This window comes from Amblyomma mixtum, unplaced genomic scaffold (genome assembly GCF_055824585.1).
Source record: "Amblyomma mixtum isolate Tamu unplaced genomic scaffold, ASM5582458v1 scaffold_13, whole genome shotgun sequence".
In the NCBI taxonomy this organism is placed as follows: Eukaryota; Metazoa; Arthropoda; class Arachnida; order Ixodida; family Ixodidae; genus Amblyomma; species Amblyomma mixtum.
This window is the reverse complement of record NW_028317662.1, coordinates 2,195,364-2,207,438: the sequence shown is the minus strand read 5'-3', so window position 1 is coordinate 2,207,438 and position 12,075 is coordinate 2,195,364. Positions and strand designations below refer to the sequence as shown.

The 12,075-nt window shown below is 42.9% G+C and overlaps 1 protein-coding gene across 1 annotated transcript in view; it reads left to right on the top strand.

Moving 5' to 3' along the window:
- LOC149324882 (atlastin-1-like) overlaps positions 1 to 12,075 on the top strand; it is a 164,194-nt gene that overhangs the window by 57,710 nt on the left and 94,409 nt on the right. The window lies entirely within an intron of this gene.

Here is a 12,075-nt window from a genome sequence, read left to right as displayed (position 1 = left end):
CGCAGTCACTTTTTCTGGCCCTCTCACTGCTTGTTGTTTTGCTTAAGTGTCGGGCGTGCCCAGAAGCCAGGACCTTAAGAACAGAAGTAAGAGACATGTAAGCTCAGTCTTGGAAAAGGTCAAGCTCAGTACAGAACGTCGACTCGAAATAGATATCCATCTATGAAAGAAACTTTTCTCAGCATGTCATTTTACCTCTACCACACTGAATGCTCTATACACATAGGTATAATTATCTATGCATTCCTTTACCTCCTACTACGAAGATAAAAGTAGGGAACTCTGGTTGATTGGAAGGATAAGCAAACCATGGTTTTTTTTACAAACATGAGGACTTGTTGAGGTGTGTTTAATAGGTGTGCTGTTTTTTTCAGAAAAAAAAATTATTCTTACTATTACTACCTCAGTTTCTTCTCTAAGCCGACACATTACTTTAAATACGAGACCAATACGATTCTCATTTCGAGTTGTTGATCATTGTGTGTGTAGGCTCTGCAATTTGACAGCCTTCCTTTTTTGCTTAGTAGATAGACCTACTATTGCGGAGCGGCAGTGGTGCCTGGGTAGAGATGCGGGCCTGGACCACTATTTCTTCAACTGTGCTGTTTCTCAGACACCTATATATCTTTCCTATGCAGGCTTATTCACGCCTGGGTGTATGCTAGTGAGCGATTTGTAGGTTTTCGATTCCTCTGGGTTAGAAATTTACATTTATTCCTTCCTGGCGAATTAAATATTTGATGAGATGCTTCTGCTCTATCGCAAGAAAAAAAAAAGAAACGGATGTTTATGGCAGCATCCATAGCTGGTGATCTCTATAATGAAAATAAAATGCATGAAGAGAAAATGGAAACATTCGGGTCGTTTGGGATAGTTCAGATTATTTTCTAGTTGTGTATCTTAAGTCAAGACGACGCGGGTACGTGAATGTAGGGCTGTTTTTGACATGCCTACCAAAAAAGCCAACAGTCGCAAATATCGCGGAGTGCATAATTAATTTTTATAATTGTGCTGTTTATTATTGGAAAATCTCTCATGTAATCAATTATTGACGAATGATAATTGATTAGAAATTACAAGAAAGCTAACCAAATGCTGCTAGTTTGCTCGAAACCCCCGACCACCTGACGCATTCAGACTGACACGCGAGGAATGTATTAAAAATTACCACTAAACGATCATTAGTGATGAGCCCGCTAACGGAGGCATGCTTTCACGATCCTAACCTTTGTTTAGAAAAGGAGGTGGCCTTTAATAATCTTCATTCATTTCCGACCGTGTATAGCAGAGTTTCGTTATAGAGTTTCGTAGTTTCATTTTACCATTGGAGACACATGATATTAACCAACTGCAGAGTTTTAAAACACCAAGACATATCGGAGCCTACATCGGGTCCTTTAACCATCGTATGCTTTCAGTTGCCTGCGTAGGGTTTAAAAAACTGTGTTTGCTTAACTTTTTTATCTACTTAGATGGTGATTGGAATCGCCTTATAACGTATTCGGCTGCTTAAACACGTCAGGCAGAGATATGGGAAAGAACGCGACGAAATACCCCGCCAGTTTCACCACTATGAAGGCGTTTGAATGAGGCGACATCTGCAATACTGTGAAAAGGGTGCGCTCTAGAAAAGGCAATCGGCTGGCGATTTCATAACGTTCAGTTTTGTAATATGGGGTTTAAAGTAGAGTTATGATTTCGTGTTTAAAGGCAAAGCAGACATTGAATAGCACGCTGCTTTTTTTTTTTCTGGTATTGTTTGAAAATGAGTCGCTCTTTCGCATTTCTTCCAACGTCAGTAATGAGCCAGGTGGATTCCACATATAGGCAAAGATTTTGTTACCATCTTAAGAAAGCTCACTAATTGGCCGCCGCGGTGGCTCAGCGGTTATGGTGCTCGGCTGCTGACCCGAAAGACGCGGGTTCGATCCCGGCCGCGGCGGCTAGAATTTCTTTGGAGGAGAAATTCTAGAGGCCCGTGTACTGTGCGATGTCAGTGCACGTTAAAGAACCCCAGGTGGTCGAAATTTCCGGAGCCCTCCACTACGGCGTCTCTCATAGCCTTAGTCGCTTTGGGACGTTAAACCTCATAAACCAACCAACCAAGCTCACTAATTTAAGAGCCTAAATTTATTAGAACATGCATTTTGACCAAGATGCGCTATTTCTAGCTTCTTCACAGATTGAGTATGGCCGCTCTGCATTGTCCTTTGCCCCCTGAGAGTCACACATTTTTTTTTTAGTTCGGTGCTATCTGATTCCTGCGGCGCAAAGAGCGTTTCCACACAAGCTTAATACGTAAGCGGCGGTAGCCTGCGTTCATGTTTATTTTAAAAATTACAGGGCACTTAAGGCACCTTAAATGCTGTGAATGCGAAAGTTCTGACATCATTGTGGGCTACCAGTTAACAATATTTGTTGACTAGCTAGTACTAGTCAGTATAAGCAATAATGTCTGAAATGCGTTTCCAGTCAATGCCTACAGGAAAGATAATTCGATAGAGGCGTACATCGGTAAAATGCGTCGCTTGAAACAAGCCAATATATAAATTCAAATTTAGCCAACTTCACCTCCGGTCTGATGACGTCAATTACGGTTCTGAAGCCATGGTTACGCAACACTCAATATTCGAGGCCTGGTTTCAATGTCCACTTCGGAGGTATTTCAATTTTTATTCCATTCCTGATGATGCACCCATTACCGACGATGTCATGAGGTTACGTGGGTTTTCTTGGAGTTTCTCGTCGACGGTTGGTGAACGCCGGATTGCGACTGATGCGCCATTTAAGGCTATGGCCTTAATAATTCACAGAGTAATACCTCTGCCTGCTTATTTTTGACCCTCCTTGCTTAACAGGGTGTGACAAATGTTGAAAAGCATCCGTTGCTTCTAGTTGATAATATTTACCGCTGTGAAAATAAATTGAAAATAACGAAGTTCTTACATAACGCTTAGTAGTACAGGTCATGCGTGTGGCTAGCAGTGAAAATACGTGCAACACAAAATTAAAGACCAGAAAGCGAAATGAAGAGTTCTTCTTTTTTTTCTCTTTGGTGTTTGTCCTCTAGTCGAAATACTTACATTGAAAGGTTTATTAATACTAAAAGCAAATGGAGTGAAATACCTGCACGTGGCGAATTTCATTTTGCAATATTAGGTACGATGGAGGTTCTTACAATGCAGGTATGACGTACTAAACACTCATGGACAAGATGATGGGATCGAGGGTAATATTTTTTTAATGGTGGCTTTCATGACCGTGGATAGTTAACCGTGTTTGATTTTTCGAGACAGGCAGTTTATTAGACAAAAAACCGGTCCCAACGGTCAAGGCATGTCGTGTACGCTGGTCTGCCAATTAAACTACGATGGGGGCTCTTCGGCTTTATACAATCAATTGTAGAATCAATTGTTGCGCAGCGAATCAATGCAACCGGCCATGAATAACTGGCTTTCTAGATATCTGCTATTCCAGCAGATATATAAATCATAAAATCATAAACTTATAAAATCATACTTGTCAAAAAGGAAACAAACTGTCAACATAGATAATACATATTCAGAAATAAAACCAATTTATTCTGGTGTCCCACAGGGAAGCATACTTGGGCCCCTACTTTTCAACATTTACCTTAATGATATTGTGAACATTAACCCAAATGTCAGGTTCATCATATATGCCGATGATACTAGCATTTTTTTCTCCGGAAGTAACATTCATGACCTGATACAGATGTGCAACACGACAATGATCACACTGGAAAGATGGTCCCAATGAAACTATATGCGCGTGAATGAAAAAAAGACTAAAGCTGTAATATTTCGACCAAAAAACAAACCGATCCCTCCACACGATAGTATTAACTTTAACTCTAGAGAAATAGAAATTGTTGATCACTTCAAATGCCTAGGTGTAGAATTTTCTTCGCACATGTCTTGGGAATATCACGCAAATCATGTTGTCCGGCAGTTAGCCAGGGTAACAGGCACGATTGGCTGCATTAGATACATTCTTCCTAAATCCATTAAACTACTTCTATATAACACACTGTTCTGTGCCCACATTAACTACTGCCAGCTTGTACGGGGCACTGCAACGTATTCCTCATTACAAAAAATTCATGTTCTGCAAAAAAAGTTTCTTCGCTACGTCTTTAATGCGGACTATGGAGCACCCAGCAAAGCGTTCTTTCGTGAAACTGGCATAATCAAAATCTTTGATTTATATCAATATCGACTGAGTGTTCGTTTTAAACTAGAAACCAAAAATAACATAAGTCATATTCGACGTCTGGCAAATCTGAAAGAAAAAGAAGCGAGTTACCCTTTTAGAGAGCCTGAAACCTGGTTGGTGCCTACACCACGCATAAATACTGGTAAACAGCGCCTGCAATATACACTTCCTTCTCTTTTAAACGCATACAAATCTGCCAATTTTAACTTGTTTACCTGTACTCATCGTGAGCTGCGTTGCTTATACATAGACTGTGTTACAAAAAGATTTTTTTTCTTTAAACTGCACTAAGTGGTGTTTTTTGTTTTATATAATTTTGTATTGTTTGATTCATTGTGCTTTTGTTGTACTGCTAAAAGATGCTTAACTTATGCAATGATGTTTGGATTACCATGTAAATTGCACACATGTACAAACTAGAGGTAAGATTTTTCTTGGTGTTAATAATGTGTTTTTCTCTGAATTGTTCTCTTTTGTTTTTTGTTATTTTTTTTTTCTCGTCGCCTGTCACTGCTGCCTGGTGCCCGGTATAGGGGGCTGCGGCTCAGTCAAGCTGTCTATGACAGCTTTTTCTGCAGCTCTTCTGTCACTTTTTGAGGCAGAAATAAAATTATTATTATTATTATTATTATTATTATTATTATTATTATTATTATTATTATTATTATTATTATTATTATTAAAAAGCGGTTCAGACTTACGTAAAGCATCACCCATTATAAGGAAATCGTGCGAACAACAAAGGATGCACCCACCAAAATTTTACGTATTGTGACCGCAGCCGGCTTCCCTAACTGTTTAGAACGCTTTGGCTGTAGACGGCTGCTAGAGATCGTTTAGCTAGGGGGGAAGGTATACGTTAATCGGTGTTTGGAGGAAGACATGTTCCACTCCGTCTAACGACGCTCTTGAAGGGAAGAGGCTATAATCACTGGCCAGTGGCTTCATTAGGTGTGATGTTATTGCCTACCCTGCCAACGCCACACCTTCAGAAGCTATAGGTCGCGTCCATGCTACTTGACATGCGTGGCGAGGTTATGAAGGCAGCCGTTTCTGTGAACATCATGAAGGTTACATCGTACCATGGCTACATGACCATGATAACCCAGGTGTCCATAAAAACCGTAAAAAGTTTATGCTAGTGCCTTTCAGTTCATATCTTTTGGGGGCTAAGGTAGTATATGCACCAAAATAGGCAGCCACAGTTTACAGCGATTGCACAGGGAAGGGGCAGACTGGTACAGCAGCTGCTGTTCATCGCAGTGGTATACCCGAAAGCCGCAGGTACGAGGGCTGGGCAAGATTGCGTTTGACTGCTTATACAGTACAGCTATAGAAGTTACCCTCTTTTTGGCTTGATTAGTAGTACTAGTAAGTTTTTTATTTGGGACAAAATTTACAAAAAATTCTGTCTTGGGTGAGTAGGCTAAAGGCGGTTTTCCGCCTGACGAGGCCATCCCACCCTTGACAGCAGAGGCGACTATTTAAAGGGTTTGAAAACATGTGTAAAAAGTACATACAAACAGATCATAACAGTCAAATTATAGACAATGCATTTAAACCATGTATGTACAAACATATTTGCAAGAGACAAAAAGATATAATAGGTTGAAATGCAAACAAAGAAACTGCCAGCTTATGTACATCATAAGTAAATAAAACAGACAAAATAAGAAATAGCGTAATTGCATTTACACATTTAAAATAATATTTGCATTTCGCTATTACAGTTCGCTATTCCACGGAAATATTTCAGGACTATGCTTTGGCAAAAGATCGAATCTCTTCATATCACGCAAAAGTTATTTGAATACGAAAGTATGGAGCAAACACTAATCGCGGCAATGTGTTCAGAAACGTACAGTTTTTTTTTTACCTTCTCTCGCGTCTATCTATTCTCATGAAACCTTCAATACACTCCATTTTATGAGGAGCCGGCAAGAGAGGGAGAAATACTCGCAAACACTTGCGCTGCACGACACCCCACTCTTGCCATTCTTGCCTGGACTGTTAGTCTCGGCTCGGAGCAAAGTTCGGCTGCTTAGCCAGCGGCCGAGTGAGTGTTGTCACCTGTACAACAAAGAGTGAAATGTTGTACGCATTGTGAGTGCCCTCTAGACAGCTGTGTTTTCGCGAACTGCCGTAATAGTCAAAGAAAACAGGAAAGTAAAACAGAAAAACGCCGCTAGTAAATACGCGCACCATGTCATGCCGAGATCTCAGCGTTTCTGCAATGTCTACATCTTCACCACTTCCCCGCCAACCTCAAGTTATATTGGCAAAGAACGTCGTTGGTGAACAGTAATGACTTGTGCCTGCAACAAACTTGCGCATATGTTAAACGCACTTTGCGAATGAAATGACGATTTTAAGAAACCCACTATCGATGCTTAATTTCCGGCGCAGCTGGAAGCATGGCACCTGGCCTAACTACTGTACGTGCAATTTCACGAGACTGGGCTTTTGGATAGTTCGAAGAAAGCAGTACATGACGTAGGGACTTCACAAATTTTGCCACAACTTCGTGCGGAAACCCCTCATGTTCCCGAATGTCGGGTGCGAGTAGACATTGCCATCTCCACAACAAAAAAACGAAACGCTATTAGTACGGTAACAACTGTGTTTACACAACAGGGGATGGGTGGAAACGGCGGCGCGAACTTTTTACCCAGCTGCAAAGTGAGCAAAAACGCAGCGACGACAACGAAAGAAGTTTGAACACACGGCATGTACGGAACGAAAAGCTCTCCTACGCACTGTAATAAATCGTTTCACATAAATGACATAGAATGCATTGTAAATAAGTCCACTCAATAACACGATGCATAACTTTGCCAGGAATGCAACATACGTTGTGACTTGAGCAGTGCCCCTCCCCAACCGAGCTCGGAATTCTGAATATAAGGCACATTCGGCCTCTTATAATAGCGTTGCAATAATCTACCAACCAATCAGTGCGCGTAATTAAACACTTTTCGGCATTTGTGGACTAGTAAGTAAGCGCGGGAGCGAAGCTGATGAGAATGCGCATTGATTTGAGCGATTTGGTTTGGATCGTTGGTAGTATGAACAGGCACGAACGGCAGCGGGGGTAGTATTTCGTTTTCATCGCCGCACACAAACATTGCCACGAACAGACATGGATTCCTTTCGGTCACGTCGATCGGTGTTGTCATCGAATATTCAAATCACGAAAGGGCTGGCTGCCTCGAAAGATCTGTCACACCTAATATGGCCGAGCACGCATGAGAGCGTTACTGAGAAACCGCATTCCTCGAAACCGCATATAATCGATCACTCGCACCGGTTTTATAGTGTCAACACATTTCGCTTCTACTTCTCCAGCATGCAACAAGTGCCACGCTTGCTCTACAGACGACCGCCGACAAGAACTACGCACGTGAACTGATCTGATCATTCCCGATGCTGATCATTCATTCCTTTGAACCATTGTCGAGAGCTCTCGGTTCGCTCTTGCAGGCGCCTGGTATTTTACACAGGAGGATGAACCCGAGGCGAACCTCTACATACCATTTCTGGGCTTGGCAGGAAAAAAACGAGTGGATGACACTACAATAGCTTAAACGCTGTTCAGCCTACAGGCCGCAAATTTCTGAGGTAGGCAGTGCTTCGATAAAACAAACATGGCGGCACCCACCTATCGAAGTTGATATTGCAGACAGTTATGACACCAGGTACCACGTATAAACTAGGCCACACGCCGGCTTTTATTTTTTTTTGTATTTTCTGCATCCTTCTCGTTCTTCTCCAATAGAAGTTGTTGGTAGGCGACATGATTATAAATGTGTCTGCTTCCACACCATTGTTTGCGAGAAATTTCAGTCCCACAAGGCAGAAACCCAGATGGGTACACATCGAAGAACAGTTTGAAAATAATGTAAGCGAATAAGTAAGCAAATTAATCCAGCTGACTCCATATTTTACAGCAATATACTGCTTCATAAAGGACATCAAGCTTGCGGCGGCCCATAACCAAGCTTCTCTTGATGCAATCAAAAATATTTTTGTCGTAGAAAAGAAGGCTACTTTCAAGTCTGATGTTGAATTATTGCACTTTGTTTATTTTCCACCTTGAATTCTGGGCAGAAAACATTATGCAATTTAGTGCAAGCCATACAAGTTTTTGCAGCCTGTAAAGAGGAATGGAAATTCCATCAGTTTCAATCTACAAGCAAAATGTTAGAAAATATTATTTCATTGAAAATCATTATCAGTGCGAAAGGTGCGATGATGTCTAGGCGAAACACCACTTATATGCGCGGCAAGCGGAAAGGTGCGACATGTCAAAAAGCTTAGAAACTCAAAAATCAGCGACTGTACTGGTTCGTGGTCCTGGAGGGCAGAAACAGTCCTGAACTGTTACATGCTAGTTACTTCTAATCGCCAAGTATCATTGGGTTTCTCGTTATTTCTCCCTTTCTGGCTAAAAAAAAAGGCAAGGTAAAAAGGTGGCTGATTGCTCGGTTCCATTTTTTTCTCCTGTTAAATTTTTGTAGTGCAGCGTGAACCACAGTTCCCCATTTGTCATATGCAACTAGTGTAAGTTCGAGATCGTATATCAGAGCAGAGACCATTTCTTTTCTTTCTCTTTTATTTTGTGAGAAGGTGCGCACTACTTTGAATGCCTGCTCTCAGGCCACTATTTCTTCTCTCCGTGTTTATCTACGCCTTTTTATAATCTCCAGGCAAAGTTAGGTATTTACTGCTGAGATATATATGACAAGTAACACCCGATATTCTACTCTCCACAATGTAATGCTGAGAGCGAATATTTTAGCAATTTTATTGGGAAATTTGTGAAAACTTCCAGCAAATTTGTGCTGTGACCAAGGGTCCACAAAACTGCCGCCAGGAAACAGGAATTGCTCGACCTGATTACACCATATCTGTATTTATTTCAATTGGGAAGCACTTGCTTCGTGTTCTGTCTTATGTCGGCCAGCAAACCATTTTGAAATGAGGAAAAAAATAGATTCTCGAATTACTTTTTTAAAACTCATGGTCAAACTATGCGCATGTAAAGGCTGTTGCAAAGAACTCGTGCCGTATATTAATGTTTCGTGACGCGCAGCTGCGCTTGTCATGCGGTGCTGAAAGCGCAGCGTACGTCAGGAATATTACGCGCGAAAGTTGTATATAAACTGGCTTGCAAAGATACTTCTCTGTCGAGGTGCGAAGCGGTAGATGTCCCTTCTCTTTTTACGAGAGGTAAGCATATTTTTTCACGTATTTGAAACTTGCTCCAAGTATGCTGTAAGTGGGGTATATTCGGCAAATTTTAAGAATATATTTTGAATAGCAAGCATGAAAGTCCCGGAACATATTTTCCACATATTTTCAGTGTATTTATGAATAGAAACTATGTTTAAAATGCAATTTAAATAGCCCACGATATATTTCAAACCTATAAGTTCTCGCTAAGTGTCAGCTCGTCAACGGGATCTGAGAAGAAATTACTAGCGCCGCTGCGCCTTGCGAGAAATACGAAACTGAGACAAATACCTAGTTTCGCTCGCTATGTGACCATTGCAAAACGCTTGGGCGAGTTGGTTCTTCATACTATTGCAATTTCTGCGCCCATAAGAAAAGTACATGAAAAGCAGTTTTGCTGTTCTGTTTGTTTTGTGTTGAAATTACGAAGCCCACGGCTTTTCTCTGTGGATAAAGCACATTTACCACGGTGGCGCGGCGGGTCTTATGAGGGTGATGATGATGATGAAAGCGTTTATTTGTTGCCCCAGTGCCTTAGTGGAACGGAAGGCTGATCGGGTCCCTAGTCCGGGACGCCGTTGGTAAAAGCCGCTGCCCGTGCTCTGGCGACGAGGGCTCGTTGTTCCTCGAGGTCCGAGCTGGACAGGGCCGCCTCCCAGCCCTCCCGCGTTGGCTGATTTATGATGTCAATGCTGAACCTGTTACCCATATTAATTCCTTCCGTTCAGCTGAAGTCCTACATTGACTAAGAATTTTGCAGGCTAGCGGCGTGATTCTGCCACGCATATAGTTTCTATAAGCCGCCTGGGAATCTGTAACTATGTATTTCGATGGGGAGTGCGTTGCGGCTAGGGCTATCGCTACTTCCTCCATAGCCTGTGTATCCCCGTTACGAACTGAAAGTCCGTCCGCGACTTGCATTTGGTGCAACACTGAGATTGTTGACTTGCCTTGTACAGGGCGCGCAGCGTCCACGAAAAAGGCTCCTTCTTCTGTTCATTTCACTCGTTCATTTTCTTGCTCCTGGCCACTCGTCTAGCATGATGATTCTCCGGGTGCATGTTTTTGTGAAGCGGACGCGTAAAGAATTTGCTCTTCCACTCTTTAGGTATATCTTGTCTCCCAGCCACTTGCTGCGGAAAGCTAATTTTTAAATATTCTGAGACCCTGCGGCCGGTCGTAGTTGTGGCCAGTCGCATTACCTGGCTTGTAAGGTGGGCGCTAATCAATTCATCAGCCGTATTGTGTACCCCTAATTTTAGCAGACGCTCCGTAGATGCTTTCATGGGTAGGCCGATTGCATTCTCATAAGCCGTTCGAATGAACGTCCAGGTGGTTTAGATCGGTCTTCCTCATATGAAGGGACGGGGCCACGTACACTATCCTGCAGATGACAAAGGCCTGTATTAGTCTAAGGGTATCCTGTTCTTGCATGCCGTTTTTCTTGCTTGTGATCCGAGATATCATACGTATGACTTGTTCACACGCCGTTCGGAGCTTGGTGATCGCTACTGCGTTCAAACTCTTGTTGTTAATGAGCAGCTCCAAAATCACTATTGTTTCCACCTAGGGAATAGGCGTATCATGGACCGAGATTTCCAGCGATGCAGTATTCCACTTCCCTCGCAGGACGAGGAGCTCCGACTTGTCCGGGGAACAGCGCAGTCCGCATTCTTCTGCATACTTTTGAACCGTACTGGCATCCTCTTGGAGGGCCTCCTCCATTTGTCCCAAGTTTCCCTCCGTTGCCCATATGGTTATGTCATCCGCGTAGAGAGCGTGGCGGATTCCCCTTATGGCATTAAGTTGTTCCGGCAGGTGCATGAGGGCAACGTTGAAGAGCAGTGGAGAAAGGACTGCTCCCTGAGGTGTCCCCCTGGTGCCCATGGGTATCGCCTCCGACGTCGTGTCGCCAATCCTGATGTGCGCTTGTCTATCTTGCAAGAAAGCCTTGATGCAATTAAAAGTACGCTTTCCGCAGTGAGTAGCCTGTAGATTGTCCAGAATCTTGGAATGCTTCACGTTGTCGAAAGCCCCCTTAAGATCTAGTACCACTGTTTCGTTTGCGCGGGGGATCGATAACCTCAAGAAAATGATAGCAGCGGAGAAGAGCACTGAGCGCAGCTGCGTTTTACCCTTTCTTCGCAACCGGCAACGCGGGAGGGTGTATTGCACCTGCAAAGCAATGGCTTGGAAGAGATGCGCTGACCAATTATCGCGACTAGAACGCATACAGGAGAGGCACGGCACATTATTCTGACAACTGATGCTTCTACCACTGAACCCGATTTCCGCCCTCAGAACAGGTTTGGCACCCATGGCGAAGGTGCTGGCTCTGTCAGTGAAGCTGGTTTCTAGGGCTTTACAAAAGACCGATCCCTAGTTAACTTCTGCAACTATTGGCTAGTGCTCTTTGCTAGCTTCTGGGGCTGAGACGGTACACAGACAAAGAAAAAGAAGCGGTTGACGACAGCAGTTGTTTGGGTGCGCCGGCATTCTGACATGCGGATATCAGCAGTGCAGAAAAAGGAAACGTGCAACGAAGATGCTTCGCACACTTCGAACTCTAATTTTTTTTCTTCACTTGTTAATTGTGCCATATGCGCT